General features: G+C 50.1%; 1 long non-coding RNA gene across 1 annotated transcript in view; it reads left to right on the top strand.

The window, feature by feature from the left end:
* Positions 1-5,872: 5,872 nt before the first annotated feature.
* LOC142820954 (uncharacterized) overlaps positions 5,873-17,268 on the top strand; it is a 52,102-nt gene continuing 40,706 nt past the window's right edge. Inside the window, exon 1 of the long non-coding RNA XR_012897984.2 lies at positions 5,873-5,975. This is a non-coding gene — a long non-coding RNA (uncharacterized LOC142820954). The remainder of the gene's footprint in view (positions 5,976-17,268) is intronic.

Below are 17,268 nucleotides of genomic sequence, written 5' to 3'. Positions count from 1 at the left end.
GTTGCTCCTTGTTCTGCATCCGTCACTGCTGAGAACATCCTCTCTCCATCCTCTTTGGAACCTCCCTTCAGGAAGTTGAAGGCTGCTCTCAAGTCCCCCCTCACTCTTTGCTTCTGCAGACTAAACAGACCCAACTCCCTCAGCCTCTCCTCGTAGGTCATATGCTCCAGCCCCCTCATCATTTTGGTCGCCCTTCGCTGGACCCCTTCCACATCCTTTTTGTAGTGGGGGGTCCAGAACTGGACACAATCCTCCAGATGTGGCCTCACCAGAGTCGAATAAAGGGGAATAATCACATCTCTGGATCTGCTGGAAATACTCCTCCTAATGCACCCTAATATGCCGTTAGCCTTCTTGGCTACAGGGGCACACTTGACTCATATCCAGCTTCTCATCCACTGTAACCCCCAGGTCCTTTTCTGTAGAACTGCTACTTAGCTGGTTGGTGAGGTTCAACGCACTGTGTAAGAACAACCCTACTGGACCAGAACTGTAGTCCATCTAATTTAGTGTCCATCAGAAGTTTAGGGACACTCAGAGCCTGGGATTGTGTTCCTGGCCTTCTTGGTTAAATGCCATTGATGGACTGTCCTCCATGAACTGAACTAATTCTTTGTTGAGCCCAGTTATATTTTTGGTCTTCACAACATCCCTCGGAAAGGAGTTCCACAGGTTAACTGTGCGTAATGCCAGCAAGCAGGACCAAACCTGGAACCTCTAGGGTGTGTCTATGCTGCACTGTTATTTTGAGATAACTAGTGTTATTCTGAAATAACAATGCAAGCATCTACACAGCCGTTCCGTTATTTTGAAATTATTTCCAAATAACGGATGGCTCATTCAGAAATCTGTAAACCTCATTCTACGAGGAATAACGACTATTCTGAAATAGCTATTTCGAAATAAGGCATGTGTAGATGTTCCAGTACTGCTATTTCGAAATAGCCCCTCACCAGGGTCATTCTAAATTATTCTTCCCCAGTGCCTCCTGCGGTTCTAAATCAAGATAGCACATCTACATTAGGTAAGCCTGCTTCGGACTAATTTTGAGGTTTCCCTGTGGTGTAGATGTGCTATTTCAAAATAAGTTATTTCGGAAGAACTGTTCCGGAATAGTTTATTTCAAAATAAGCATGCAGTGTAGATGTACCCCTAGGCTACGTCTACACTGGCGGCTTCTTGCACAAGAACTGTTTTGTGGAAGAGTTTTTGCACAAAAACTCTTCCAAAGAGTACGTCTACACTGGCATGTGCTTTTGCGCAAGAGATGTGCTTTTGCACAAGAGCGTCTATGGCAGTGTGGACGCTCTCTTGCGCAAGAAAGCCCTGATGGCCATTTTAGCCATAGGGCTTTCTTGTGCAAGAAATTCATGTTGCCTGTCTACACTGCCCTCTTGCACAAGAGCTTTTGCACAAGAAGGCTTATTCCTCGTGGGGAGAGGAATAACTCTTCCGGAAGAAGCCCTGTTTTCTGATGCTAGACTGTAAATTTACTTGCACAAGAACGCGCGTGCAGTGTATACACCCGGCAAGTTTTTTCACAAGAATAGCTATTCTTGTGCAAGAAGCTGCCGTAGACATAGCCCTAGAGTTTAGTACATGAGCTGGCTCTCAGCCAGGGCTTGCCTTACCTGGAGGCGAACTGAGGCGGTCGCCTGAGGTGCTAGACTGTGGGGGGGGAGGGGTCACTAGGACCTAGAGGCTGTGTCTACACTGGTGGGTTCTTGTGCAAGTACGGCCGTTCTTGTGCAAGAATCCTCAGAGTATCCTTGTGCAAGAAAATTTACAGTACAGTGTGGTAAGAGAGGGCTTCTTGCACAAGAGATATGCTTTTTCTTACAAGTGTAAGCTCTCTTGTGCAACAGCTCTTGTGCAAGAGGCAGTGTGGACCCGCTACAGGGATTTCTTGCGCAAGAAAGCCCTATGGCTAAAATGTCCAGCAGAGCTTTCTTGAGCAAGAGAGCATCCACACGGCCATGGGAGCGCTTGTGCAAAAGCACAGCTCGCACGTGGCAGTGTGGACGTGTTCTTGCACGAGACTTCTTGCACCAGAACCCTTACGCAAGATGTTCTTGCGCATGAACCCACCAGTGTAGACACAGCCAGAGTGTAGAAAATTGTGTCTGCTGCTGTTAGTTCTCCTTTATTAGGGTAGGTAGCAGAGCAGGGCCATGAGAGGAAGAGAACAGGAAGGAGGCAGAATTGAGACCTTTCAAAGTTTTGGCCCAAGCGAGGGAGTATGGGGGCATCATTTGAGCTCCCTGCCTCAGTTTCCAAAGTGTTGTGGGCCGGTTCTGCTTTCAGCTGAGGCTGTCAAGGAAACTTATTGGCGCTCTCTCGCTCTCTCTCTATTTGGTTATTTGTATTTTGAAATAACAACTCCCGAAATTATTTCGAAAGAAGCTCATTCCTCTTCACAAGCAGGCGGTATCATCTCAAAATAACAAGCCCATTCTTTGGCAATAGCAGGCGTGGCAGTGTGGGCGCTCGCCTTGTTATTTCGAAAAAAAGCTCCCCGGTGTAGACACGCCCTAAGGCAGGGGTCTCCAACCTTTGTAACCACATGATCACTTTCTGAATGGGAGTGCAATCCACGATCTCTCTCAGACCCCAAAACCCTGCCCTGCCTCCTTCGCGCCCCTTCTTCGCAGCCAGCAAACCCCTCCATCCCAAGCCCTGTTGTGCCCCCCCCCCCCGATGCGACTGTTCTGTGGAGATAGAACACAGGATGGGAGGGGGCACCCTGATATCAGAGCCCCTCTTCTCCCTTCCCTGCTCTGTACCTCAAGCAGGAGGCTTCTGGGGGTGGAGGTAGGGGTGGGGGGGCAGGAGGTGAGCAGCAGCGAGGAGCAGAGCAGCTGAAGTGCCGGCACTTGACAGCCTGTTGGCCAGACCCATCAGGATCCCCTGTCAGAGGCCCCAAGATCGACCGGTTGATCCCGATTGACGGGTCGGTGACCCCTGCCCGAAGTGGCCTCGGTGCCTCTCGACGGGGCAATGCACCACACCCAGAAGGCGTGCGGGTTACATGTGCCTCGGGTGAAGAGGTAATTCTTTACGTTTGTTTAAACCCGCTGCCTGTTCATTTTACGAATTCAAACTGACGCCTGGTTCTTGTGTTACGCGAAGGGGTAAATAACATTTCCTCCTCCGCTTTCTCCATATCGTTCATGGTTTGATAGACCTCTGTCCTACCCCTGTTAGTCTTCTCTTGCCAAGGTGCGCCTTCTCCGGTTTTAAAATCTTTTACTCCCTTTTCTTTTATACCTGGCGTTGGCCGCTGTAGGCAGACAGACCTTTGGTCCGTGAGGTCTGTTCCTGTTCTTCTCATCCAGCTTCTTTCATTGGATGGAAAAGCGGGGGGGTTGGAACGATCGTTCTTCTTTTCACATCACGTGTGAGAGCCTCTTGGCCAAGCCAGTCAGGATCCCCTGTCAGAGGCCCCAAGATCGACCAGTCAATCCCGATCGACAGGTCGGTGACCCCTGCCCGAAGTGGTCAGTGGGGCAATGTTTCTTCCGGCGAAAGGTACAGAGGAGCCAGGCCCGTGCTCAAAGGAGCAGTTTGTTACTTGCAGAGAGGGGCTGTCGCCCATCAGGAACATTGTCTTGTCTTTATTTTCGAGATGTAGGACACCCACAAGCTTGGTTTTCCCTGGGCCTGCGTCTGCGTGAGGGTACATGGAAGAGAAATGACTGACGGATGCGGTGTTTGTTTGCCATGGAGCAGAGCAAGTGCATCGAGCGACCGCTTAATACCCTGTCTGCAGGCTCGTGTGCCTACGGCTTCCCTTGCAAAGACTCTTGTAAACATCAGCTGCATCTTAGTGGCGAATCTGACCCTGTGAGGGACCCCGCAGCAGCTGGCAGCTTCTGTTGAGCCATTGGAAGCTTGTAGTGAAGGAAGGTGACAGAGGCTATTCTGGGGTGCCAAGGGAGCATGGTTTGCAGTCTCTGGGACACAATCACGGGGACCCAGCGGGCTGTTGCATTTATCACCTTCTCCCTGGTTTCAGAGTTCCCAGGGCAGCTGGGCAAATGCCCACGGAGACGCAGGAGAGAGACATGGTCAGGCAGCCCAATAAGGAAGGCAGCTGGGAAGTCTGGGTTGCGTGTCCGAGCTCTGCCACTGACTCACTATGTGGCCTGCATCAAGTCACTTCGCCGCCCGATGCCTCAGTTTCCCCTGTGTGAAACAGGATGACAATACCGCTTTTATCTCTCTTGTCTCTATAGACGTAAGCTCTTTGGGGAGGTGAATCATCACTTCCCCCGCACAATGGGGACCCACTATTGGATGGGGGTGTCTTCTAATACAAATATGAATGATGAGGTGGCAAATCACATTCATTTCCCATCTGCCAAACAGGGATGTAAAATCCTGTTGAATTAGTTAACCGGTTAACCGACTAGACAGGCTGGGGACTGGAGCAGATCCTAGCCCGTTGCTCCACCGTTTCCTGACCCCACGCAACAGAGTTTCCATCATCGTAACAACTCAGCACAACAGCCTTGAACACTGTTACCCTCACAACCCCCGTCCACTGGGGAGGAGCAGTTTCCCTGGTTGTACAGAGATGCTACCCACGGTCACCCTGGAAATCGGTAGCCAAGCAGGGCTGAATGGCCCCTATTCTCCTAACCCCGGCTAACACCCAACCCAGTCCGCCCTTCTTCCCCTCCCGGCCTGCCTCGCTGCAGGAACGTTTGCAAAGCGCGGTGCCCGCCTGAGCTGCAAAGAGGTGGGGGAAGGAAAAGGTTTGTGAATTTATTATCAGAGAGACTAGGAGCCCCATTGTGCGAGTCTCTGTGCCAGACGGTTTTGACAAAAATACCGGACACACGATCTGAGATGGGGGGGGGGGGACTGGCTGCAGGGGGAGCAGGGCTGGCTGGGAGGAGTTTGGGGGGAGCAGGGCTGGTTGGGGGAGCCTGGGGGGAACCAGCTGGTGGGGAGCAGGGCTAGCCAGGAGGAGGTTGGGGGGACCGTGGCTAGCTGGGGAGGAATTGGCCAGTGGGGAGTGGGGCTTGGGGGGGGGGGGGAAGATCAGTGGGGAACTGGCCGGTGGGGAGCAGGGCTGGTGGGGGGAACCTGGGGGGGGGGAACCAGATGGTGGGGAGCAGGGCTGGCCAGGAGGAGGTTGGGGAGAGCAGGGCTGGCCGGGGGGGCGAGGGGGAGTGGGGTTGGCTGGGGGGGGAGAACAGGGTGAACCGGCTGATAGGGAGCAGGGCTGGCCTGGGCACACACAGATCCCGGGGTGCTGCCTGTCCTACGCACGGGGGAGTCCAGTCCCGGGGACTCTATCCCACCCCGGCCCTGCGCCCCACTGCGTAGCTGCATACTGTCCGGCTGGTAGACATGATCAAGCAGCGTAAGCGTGTCGACCAGCCAGGCAGGACGCAGCTACCTACGGACACTCGTGATAATAATAAAACTTATGTAATTAGAAAATACTGGACATTTTCTCAATTTGTTTCCCGGACAGGAAGCTCAAATACCAGACTGACCAGTTGAAAACCGGACACTTGGCAACTCTCCCTGAGCTCTGCAGGGCTGAATTTATCGGGGTGTTTCTCTTTTAGCAGCAGACTGCTAGCCAGCCGGCCCGAGCCAGCCAGGTGAACACTCTGCCTCAAGGTGAACACTCTGCCTCTCCATCCTCACCCCAGGGCTGCCCGGGGCTCTGGGGGCAATTCGAAGGCTGAGGTAGCAGCAGAGTTTGTGATCCAGAACTCCAGGCCCTGGGGCAATCAGGGGTGGAGGGCTGGGGAGGGAGGGGCTTGTTTAGCAACAGAAGGGCCAATCAGTGGTCCCAGCTGGGCGAATGGGGTGCAATTAGAAAGACTGACCCCAGCTGTGGGGGAAGCAGCAGGCACTCGGCTTAAATGGAGCTGGGCCTGCAGCAGCAGGAGGAGGAGTCTGGAAGTTTCTCTTTTGGAAATGCCTGAGAGCTGTCCCCCTCTCTGCTGGACTAGGTAGGGGTTCCTGTGGGTGAGTCCTGAGCGAGAGCCTGAGGCAGGGGTGGGAAATTTTCTTTGGGTTGGGGGCCACTGACCCACAGAAAAATCTGTTGGGGGGCTGCACAGAAGTGAGAAGCAACCCCTTTGTCCCCCCCAAAATGGAACCCCCATACTGATGTGCTCCCTGACTGAGAAGCAGCCACTTCCCGTGTTCCTCTTGCACACTGGTGCCTGGGGGGCTGGGCTAGTAGATTTCTGTGGGCCCTGCTTGGCTCTGGGATGGGGCCAAAAATGAGGGGTTCAGTGTGTGGGAGGAGGCAGCTGGGAAGCAGGCTTGGGGTGCAGTGTCTGGGTGGGAGAGAGGGAGGGTGCAGGAGCAGCATGGGGGTGCAGGCCTGGGGCTGAGCGGAGGGGGGGGTACTGGCTGTAGGTTCCCCGCCCCTGGCCTGAGGGGAAGGAAAGTCGGGGCCAAGGAGCTTCTATGTGGGAGCTGGAGTCCAGGAGGGCCTGTTGTCGAGCGGGGAATATTGGAAGGGGGCCGAGCTGTGTTGTAACTTGGCCGGGGGGCTGAGACGCCAAAGACCCAGGGAGGAAATCTGTGGCAGAGGCCAGCTGGGCGAGATGGCTGTGGCCACCAGTGGTGCGGGACGCTCGGTCCCCTGCAATGCCACGTCCTGATGGGAAGCGGTGACCGAGAGGAGAGGGATGTGGATGTTGTCACTTCAGATGAGCTAGGCCGTGCAAAGCGGGTGCTGCCGGGTGGCCTGCCCCAGGCTTGCCTGGCAGCAGAGGGAAGGGGCTAGTGATTTGCACGAGGAGAATCCCTTCCCCTGGAGCTGCTGGCGTGGGAGAGGGGAGGAAGCAGGGTGCCAGGTGGCGTTGCTGCTTGTGCTGAGTGCCCCAGTGGTGTGAGTCGCTGCTAAATAAAAGCCCTTCTCAGAGAAATAACCAAGGGCGGTTTCCAGGGAATGTAGGGGAGCATGACGGCTTTGGAAGAGAGACTCTGTGCACGCATGCTCCCACCGGGGCTTTGATGTGCAGATGGCTTCCTCCTGCCAGTGTGAAAGGTACTGTAGTCCTGGTGTATGATTTGGGTGGAAAGGCTTCCAGGAAACCTCTGCCTTTCCAGGAGGACTTTGGCACCAGGCATGCCTACCCTCTAAATCTCCTCTGTCAACATGGGTGCGTGTCACATGTGTTCCTCATGGGTGCATCATGCATGCACGTGTGCGAGGCATGTGCAAGTCCTGCAGGTGTGCTGGTGCATTCATCACGTAGACAGCATGCAAGTGCCATGCCTAGGTGTGTGAACTCTGGCCCTGCACTTGTGGCACACTGCTCGGACATGCGTGCAAAGTGTCCGTACATGATCCACGCACTGCATGTGGCTGTCATGCCTAGGTGAGAGGTGTGTGTGGAGCGTCACATGTATGTGATGTCGGGCATATGTGTGCAGGCAAATCAGTAGGTGAAGCATTTCTGGTTAAGGAATAGTAGCCAGAGCTTTTAGGAGCCTGAATTCCCTATCCTCTGAGACACTTATTTGCCTTGTTGCTGGGTAGTGAATCTTTAGCCAGCATGCATGGCACTGCACGTAACATCTATGATCAGCATCGCATCAAATCAGTCTGGAAATATTTGCTGCTGGAGAGCCTTGGATAACAGGAAAGGTTGGCATACGAAAAATAATCTACTGGAAGTTGCACTATTGTTGTTATCCAGTCTGATCCAGCTGAGATGAAGGCTTGATTGTGTGAGGTGTTGAGCATACATCGTGTAAGACAATCGCTGGTCAAAGGCAGTCTTCATCTAAACAGACAAGTGGGGAGAAAAGTGACACACCCAGGGCTGTGCAGCAGACCAGTGGCAGAACTGGAACCAAAACGCAGGCCTCCCAAATCCTGGTGACTTAACCACTATCTCATGCTGCTGTCTCAAATTTGAAGCAGTATTGTATTTTATGATTATCAATCTTCCCTCAAATTTTTTCCATCCATGTGCAGATTTTTTTTGCATCCATGGGTGGAATAAATGTTTACGTACACAGAGGCAGATGCACTACCAGTAGAAACAAAGTGTACCAGCAGATGCTCTGTTAATCAGCTGGGTGGCATCTGAATCATTCCTGAGTGACCGCACAAGTGCAGAGCTTACAAAAAACACTGATCATGATCTTTTTCCCTTCCCGTGTTTGGGGCAGGGGCTGAAAATTTCATTCTGGGATATAGTCTATTACCACGAAATAACAAGAAGTGATCATCCTCCTGCAACCCCCTAACAATCAAGTGCTCTACCAAACTCCCCCACCACACGGCAGGCACCAGGGAGGAGACCGAAGCATGTCTGCAGTCCCAGATGATGAAATCTCCTCCAAATGAATATCTGCTTCCTTATAAGAAACACAATAGATGAACTCTGGGAAGGAAGCAGAGGCAGGTAACTCGTTCTTTGTCTGCACTAGCACGTTTTGTCACCAAAAACGGCCTTTTGTTGACAAAACAGTGAGAGCATTTACACCGCAATGCAACTTTTGCAACCCCTGCAAGAGACTCTTCTTTCCCTTTATTGTTGACAAAACCAGTGAGGATTCTGTTTTATCGAGAGAACTGGCTTCTGCCAGTATCCCACAATGCCTGCCCTGATGGCTCTGCTCAGTGTTCTGTGAACTCTGCTGCCCTGCAGGCCTGCGCACCCCCCCCGCCCAAAGCTCTGGCAATTGTTTGACAGCTGAGCAAGCTGCTCCGTTTGGGGAACAAAGAGAAAGCAAATCATTGGACTGCTCCTGTTCTGCCCTGCTAGGAACACAGCGGCAGGCAGGCTGCTGCTGCCGGGGGAGGGCTGGAGAGGCTTCTGTGCTGCTTGGACCTTCCTCAGCAGGGAGAGCTCCCAGAGCTATGAGGGAATCCCCAAGCAATGTGGGGATCAGCTCTGCCTTCCCACTGCTCTGTACTGTGGGATGCTTACCCACAATGCTTTGCTCTGTCACCAGGGGAGCTAGCAGTGTGGCCATGAAATGTTGACAATGGGAGGCAGAAAAAACGGTTTGACAATTTTTTTGCTTTTGACGACATTTGCATGTCAATGGCACTTGTGTTGCCAAACCTCCCCTGTGTAGACACAGCCTCAGTCTCTGGTGTTATCAATCAGAAGGGAAGAGGAATCCTTTTTACCTGAACGTATCGATTGGTTGCTGAGCGAGCCAATCTGAGTTCTTGTGATGAGATCCAGTGTCTGGTGGTTTTTTTTTTTTTTTTTTTTTTTTTTAAGAATGGGGTGAAACAAACACCAAAGGTCTCCTACAAGTCATTGTCCTACAGTGTTGAAACCTGAATAGTCTGAACATGTTACCGACAGTCAGTCTTCTTAAGCCCTGTCTAGAAGCCAGTCGCTTTGTAGTGAGAACTTGAAGTATTTACAATGACTGATCTGGGAATCTCTGACTTACTCAGGGCTGCTTTCTGCTTGTCGTAGGCTGCCTTGTTAGTGTCAGTGGAAGTCCAGGGTGGATTTGAGTTGCTGGTGCGCAAGAAAGCAAAGGGATGGGGTGAGGGGCACTGTAAAGGATGGAAAAGCAATCATTGCTGCAAACAATTTTGCAAAACCATGGCAGTTTCTTTCTGACTTGACGAAAATTAGTGGCTTGTCAGTAAAGGAGGCCAAATTCAAAACTCACTGGAGGGGAGAGGGAGAAACTCCTATTGGCCTTGGTGGACGTTAGATTAGCCCATTGAATGCAAGACGTCAACTGGAAGAGAACAGTGCACAGTCAAAAGGCAGGGCCCAGTGGCATGAACTAGATGCAAGGTGTATCATGACCTCTATTGGCATTGCATCTGGGCACCTCGCAGTCGGTAAAGACTGATCTTCTAAGACTACAGGCTTGTCTTCAATACTGTGCTAAATTGGTGCCATTTGCATGGAGGCAAAGTGGAGGTTGCATGGAAAACACGAGCTCCCTCGGCTCAGTCACTTGAGTGAGGATCCATGTCCTCATTCGAAGGTCAACAGCAGTCCTCCTCCTGACCCCAGTGGAGCCAGGGTCTGGCCACCGAGGTGTAGGTGCAGCAGATAAATCTTAGTTAAGATTGTCGGCTTTCTAGAAGAGGGTTTGATGGGACGTGTCCCCATGAGAGCGCCCCCTTTGGATGCTTCACAGAAAGTGCACTTTCCCAAACTCAGGCTTTCCAGCAATGGCAGGTTCTCAAAGGGTGTCACAAGAAAGAGGGAGGAAAAATTGTTGTCCTGGATCTCTGAGAATAGGACAAGAAGCAATTGGCTTGAATAGCAGCAGGCTTCCCGACTTCTTTGCCCCATTTTCCAAGTGATAAACAGATCTGAGGTCCTCAAGCAGTACTACACACGAGGGGAAAGGCAAACAAACCTGCCGGGGGGGTAGTCTAGTTATAATATTTGGCCTTTTCAAAGGGGCCCCCTCTACTCCAGTGAGTTACACAAGCCTAGAACACTAGAACTGGAAGGGACCTCGAGAGGTCATCAAGTCCAGTCCCCTGCCCTCCCGGCAGGACCCAGCACCTAGATCATTCCTGACGAGATGTATCCAACCTGCTTTTAAATCTCTCCAGTTCTGGAGATTCCACAACCTCCCCAGGCAACTTATTCCAGTGTTTAACCACCCTGACAGGTAGGAAGTTTTTCTTAATGTCCAACCGCAATTCAAGCCACTCAGTTCTTTCAGCCTTCCCTCAGAGGTCATGCTTTCTAGACCTTTAATCATGTTTGTTTGCTCTTCTCTAGACTGTCTCCAGTTTCTCCACTTCTTTCCTGAAATGAGGTGCCCAGAACTGGACACAGGACTCCCAACTGAGGTGCAAAGCAGAGCGGAAGAATGACTTCTTGTCTTGCTCACAACACTCCTGTTAATGCCTCCCAGAATCATGTATGTCCACAATCATATTTAGCTTGTGTTCGATTATGACCCCTAGATCCCTTTCTAGTTGCCTAGGTCTCCAAGCACAAGGAATAAAGTCAGTCTCTTTCCCCCTTCCTTAGCATAGGAAGTCTTTGTGAGGCATTGCTAGCTACCAGGCTTCAAGCTGGGAAACTCAACCAACTCCTCCCTCTTCAGGGCTGCCCACCGCTGACTGAGGCCTCTCAACCCGCCCTAGCTTGCAGGTGTGGTAGGGCGGAGCTACTCCAAACCAAAGCCACTTAATCTCTCCCGTGCCGGTGGAGTTCATAAATCCTGTCAGTCTCTTTTTATACACGTACAGCTCCTAGCTCATGAGGTGCCAGTCCCTTACTGGGAGTCTGAGATGCTACTGGGACAAAATTCAGAAGGATCACCGTACTAGTCAGGTTTAGCAAAAACGAGGAGTCTTGTGGCACCTGAAAGATGGCTGTGGGGCTCCAGCCCACGAAAGCTGATGTCCAAATTAACGTCAGACTTTAAGGTGCCACAGGACTCCTTGTTGGTTTAGCAAAACCAGCCTAACACAGCCACCCCTCTGAATTTTGTCCCAATAGCATCTAAAGCTCCCAGTAAGGGACTGGAATCTTGTTATTATTGGAACAGAAAGGTGTGATTTGTAATCTATCTCCTACTATAATAGCTAGGCTATAGTGCTTTGACTTGGGGTTTCAAAGCCTGCCATGTGATTTAGGAGCCCTGTAATGGGGTGCTTTGGCCCTTGAAAGAAAAGGCAGTAGCTGAGAGAAAACAAGTTCCGGATGCCCTGTGCCAGGAAGTATCATCTGAGCAAAGATCCTGAGGACTTCAGGAACATAAGAACGGCCATACGGGGTCAGACCAAAGGTCAACCTAGCCCGGTGTCCTATTTACCACCAGTGGCCAATGCCAGATGCCTCAGAGGGAGTGAACAGAACAGGGAATCATCCAGTGAATGGATTTATTATCCAGTCCCAGCTTTTGATAAATAGAGGCCAGGAACACCATTCCTACTGAGCCTGGCTTCTAGCTATTGATGGACCTAACCTCCATGACTTGATCTAGCTCTTTTGAACCTTGTTGAAGTCCTAGTCTTCCCAGCATCCTATGGCAAGGAGTTCCACAGGTTGACTGTGCATTGTGTGAAGAAAAACTTCCTTTGGTTTGCACCTGCTACCTATTAATTTCATTGAGTGACCCCTAGTCCTTGTGTTATGGGAACAAGTAAATAACTTTTCCTTATTCACTTTCTCCACACCAGCCATGACATTATAAACCTTAATCATATTTCCCCCCTGTCCTCTTAGACTCTTCTGATGTGGGAAGAGAGGAAGGCTCTCTTGCCTCTTCTTTAAGAGCCTAGGGTCAAGACCCAGGTGTCATTCAGCAAGGCAAAGGTCCCCGCTGTTTCTTTTCAGTCACCCAAATCTAAATTCAGTGAGTTGGGTGCCTAGCTTCCATAATAAGAACATAAGAATGGCCGTACTGGGTCAGACCAAAGGTCCATCCAGCCCAGTATCCTGTCTGCTGACTGTGGCCAGCACCAGGTGCCCCAGAGGGGGTGGACCAAAGACAATGACCAAGCGATTTGTCTCGTGCCATCCCTCTCCAGCCTCTGACAAACAGAGGCCAGGGACACCATTTTATCCCCTGGCTAATAGCCTTTTATGGACCTAACCTCCATGAAATTATCTAGTTTCTCTTTAAACTCTGCTATAGTCCTAGCCTTCACAGCCTCCTCTGGCAAGGAGTTCCACAGGTTGACTATGTGCTGTGTGAAGAACTTTCTTTTATTCGTTTTAAACCTGCTACCCATTAATTTCACTTGGTGTCCTCTAGTTCTTCTATTATGGGAACTAATATATAACACTTCTTTAATCACCTGTGAAAATCTCAGATTTGGGGCCCCTTATTTTTTTCCCTTGGAAGGAAAGAGCTGTTCCTTTAGGCACTTTGCTGCCCAAAGGGTCCCATTTAGGCTGTGATAAACCCAGCACCCCCACTAAGGCTGAACCTCTTGCTCAACCACAACTTCCTGTTAACAACATCGCCTTAAATAGATGTTCTCAGTAATAACATTTGCAGGACTGAAATTGCTTGGCCTGCACCCACCAGGTAATGAGGTTTCTATTCACTGGAGCACCAATGGCCGCTACAGGGGATTTGGGGAATCAAAGGTCACTGGCGGCCCATTAAAGGAGTATCGTGGGGAGGGATTTTTGGGGGAAGAAGGGGGAGGAGGACTGAAAGATGCCCAAGAGCTCCCCCTTTGTAATCGCTGCGCTGAAGGCTCTGTGGGTTGTTTCCCTTTCTGCCGTAGCCGACGACACAAGGCAGAACAGTGAGCACAGGAATTGAGATGTCCAGAGACAGGGCCAGACAGATCCAGGATAAGGGTGAAAATCTGGAGGAAGTGTAGCCCACACACCTAAGCTATGTCTACACTGGCGGGTTGTTGTGCCAGAAGTATGCAAATGAGGCTAAGCATGGAATATTGCCGAGCCTCGTTTGCATACCTAATGAGCCGCCATTTTTGCAGAAGAGGCTCTGGCACTAGAAGGAGCTGTCTACCCAGCCCCTTCCGCAAGAAAAACTCTCTTGCGCAATGCTGTTATGCCGATTATTTTCAGGAATAACGGCATTGCGCAAGAGGGTTTTTCTTGCGCAAGAAGGGGCAGTGTAGACAGCTCCTTCTGGCGCAAGAGCCTCTTCTGCAAAAATGGTGGCTCGTTAGGTATGCAAATGAGGCTCAGCAATATTCCACCCTTAGCCTCATTTGCATACTTCTGGCACAACAACCCGCCAGTGTAGACATAGCCCTAGTGTGGTTACCGTACAGTGGCACCTAGACCACAGCAACCATAAAGATCAAGAGACCTCTACAGCATGGGCTGGGAGCCAGTTGGCTTTTAGCTCAGAGGGTAGAGGCTCTTATACTCCGCTTCAGAGGTCCCAGGTCCAAATCTGCTGGTGGTGGCTACAGAAGCACAGTAGAGTAGCAGGGAAAAAACCTCTCACACTTCAGGCCTGACTCTTTTCTCTCATACACCCAGGGAAACTGGAGTGACTCCCTTGCATGTAGCAGGGTTACAATGTGGAACAAGCAAACATGACATCACAACCAGACCCCATGGGCAGATGTTGGAGTCCGAAGCACCCCCTCTTTGCTCGTGCTACCCTTGTGCCGTGGAGAAAGGAGACTTCCGAGCCCAGTTCACATACATACTAAAATCCTTTTATAATGGTCTTTCAGTGACAGTATCTACACGCCATAGAGCAAGTCCAAAGGGCCTCTATTGCAAATGAGAACAGGATCGTGGACTTCTCAGGGTCGGCGGTCCAGTTACTTTTGCTGTGACTAAATTCCTTATCTCTTCTTCCCTGATTGTGAACGCTCTTAGGAGTTAGCTAGTGTTTGTCCTTATTACTTGCGTTCAGACCCTGGCCAAGTTCAGGCCCCATTATGCTCAATGCTGCATCCACACGTCGTAAGAGACAGGTCCTGCCTTCAGGAACTCAAATCTAAATCGCCATGATGGCGAAAGGAGTTTCTCCGTTGGTACTGATGGGAAGGGGAGCCAAGGCGCAAAAAGATTGACTTGCCTAAACAGTTGCATCGGGAGTTTGGGGGCAGAGTCAGGAATCGATCCCAGTTCTCCCGAGTCCCGTGTCGGAACCACAAGATCGGTCTTGTATCGAGATGCCAACTCATTACCTGCCTACCAGGGTCTCTTGCTACGATGCCCAACCAGTGCCTGATCTCAGCTCTCTGGAGCGTGGCAGTGTTTAAAATGTGTGATTTTTTTTTGCCGCATGCCACTCCACTCCAGGGTTTATTGCTGTCCCATTCTGACAGTCGTTTTATGAGCCCAGGGACCTGTCTACATCACTCTTGTTCATTTCAGAAAACACTTTGCAGAACAAACGAAGGCGAGGGGCAAGTGGAGCAGGAGCACTGCTCAGGTTGAATCTCTTGTTCGTTTTTTTTTTTTTTTTGCTTGTTACTTTTGCCGGCTTTCATGATCTTTCTTCATGAATTTCCTGAAAGCGACAAGGGCAATTTATTACAGGAGCCCGAGGCCTTGGGAATCTTCTGGAGACGTATTATTCCTGCTATTATCTTCCTCACATGAGGAGCGAGTTGTTCTTATCTGCCTTGCTCACATCCACTCATGCAGGGACAAGAGAAGATGCCGGAGATTTTTCATTAATCACTTTTATACCAAGAAATGAGGGTCCCGTCTGCATTCCAATCGCTTCTGGTCTCCATCACCATTTTTCATAGCAGCACTTCTGGCGGTTGTCGTATGCTGCTGAGTCGCGGCGCATTAATGACCAGCCTTTCAGTGTCCAGAGTGAAGGCTTAAACTTAATGGACATTCCAGCGGGGGAAATCTGTTACCACTGTGCCTTCCCCCCTCGCTATTTCTCTTTTCTGGGAGTGTGTGGGGGGGGGGGGGGGGGAAGCTAGTTTAACAAGAGTTGAGGAGTTTGAGCGGAATCTGAGTGAGTCGGTAGCTAGAAAAACTTGGAAAAACAACAAATATTCTAGTAGCCCCTTAAAGACTAATAAAATATGTAGATGGTAGTTGGAACTTAACTTCATTGACAAGTTTGGGAGCCATCAAAAAGGTATGAATAAAGACATTACTTGGCTAGCACATTATCTTCCACATCCTAATGACTTAACCAATTAAACAATGTGTACTTAAGAACAATTGGCACCTTCTCTATCAGCTTCTTGTAACTTGAACACTCTAATTCACTATTTTTTTCCCCTTTCTTTCCCCCCCCATCTCCTATTTATTTTTGGATCTGGCCTTTTAATACTCCATTCAGCTGAAGAAGCTCATGATATCACTGACATATTTGGTAAGAATTTAGGAGTGAGTTCAGATTTCTGATCTTGGGCTGGGGGTAGGAGTCATGTATGGTGATTCCCAAGATGAGAAGCGTAGGCGTTCCTTGGAGGGCAAACATTCCAGTAGCTTCACAAATGTTTTCCATCTAGGTGGAGATTGGCAAAGCACTACTTTTTTTAGCACACATCCTAAGCTGTGGTGCAGACGTCCCTCATCCAAAAACAAAATGATCTGGACAAACTGGAGAAATGGTGAGATACAAATAGAGTGAGGTTCAGTAAGGACACATGCAAAGCACTGCACTTAGGGTATGTCTACACTTGCAGCCTAATTTGAAATAGGGCTGCAAATGGAGGCATTCGAAATTGCAAATCAAGCCTGGGATCTAAATATCCTGCGCTTGATTTGCATGTTCCCGGCTGGGTGCCATTTTTGAAACTGACAAGCCCGGAATAACTGCCCTCATCCGCACGTGGTAGTGAAATGGGCGTTCGAAATAAAGCCCTAGTTTGAAATACCTGTTAAACCTCATTGCAGGAGGAATAACAGGTATTTGGAACTAGGGCTTTATTTTGAATGCCCGTTTCATTGCCGTGTGTAGATGTGGGCAGTTATTTCAGGCTTGTTTAATTTCAAAAATAGCACCCAACTGGGACCATGCCAATCAAGCGCAGGATATTTAGATCCGGGGCTTCATTTGCAATTTTGAATGCCTACATTTGCAGCCTTATTTCGAATTAGGCTGCAAGTATGGACATACCTGCAGGGAGGAACAACCAGTTTCACACATACAGAATGGGAAGTGATTGTCTAGGAAGGAGTCCTGTAGAAAGGGATGTAGTGGACCGCAAGCTAAATATGAATCAAGAGTGTGACACTGTTGAAACAAACAATCAAACATCATTCTGGGACACATTATCAAACAGGAGTGTTGTGAGCAAGACACGAGAAGTCATTCTTCTGCTCTACTCTGCGCTGATTAAGCCTCAGCTGGAGTCTTGTGTCCAGTTCTGGGCACCACATTTCAGGAACCATGTGGAGAAATTGGAGACGGCCCAGAAAAGAGCCACACAAATGAGTCAAGGTCTAGAAAAATGACCTATGAGGGAAGAACTGAGTTTGTTTAGTTTGGAAAACAGGGGACAAGATAACAGCTTTCAAGTACCTAAAAGGGCGTAACAAGGACGAGGGAGAAAAATGGTTGTTCTTGGCCTCTGAGGATAGGACAAGAAGAAATGGGCTTAAGCTGCAGCAAGGGAGGTTGAGGTTGGACATTAGGAAAACTTCCTAACTGTCAGGGTGGTGAAGCACTGGAATAAATTGCCTGGGGAAGTTGAGGAATCTCCCCCTCTGGAGATATCTAAGAGCAGGTTAGACAGACGTCTATCAGGGATGATCTAGATGGTCCTGGGTCCTTCCGTGAGGGCAGGGGACTGGACTTCATGACCACTTGAGGCCCCTTCCGGGTCTAGTGTTCTATGATTCTAAAGGTGATCGGAGCAAGTCCTTTCTGTGTCTGGTTTCCCTCCCAACCTTTGTC

Source organism: Pelodiscus sinensis, chromosome 28, assembly GCF_052426305.1.
Source record: "Pelodiscus sinensis isolate ZL-2025 chromosome 28, ASM5242630v1, whole genome shotgun sequence".
Taxonomy (NCBI): Eukaryota; Metazoa; Chordata; order Testudines; family Trionychidae; genus Pelodiscus; species Pelodiscus sinensis.
This window is presented reverse-complemented; position numbering and strand designations above follow the sequence as displayed.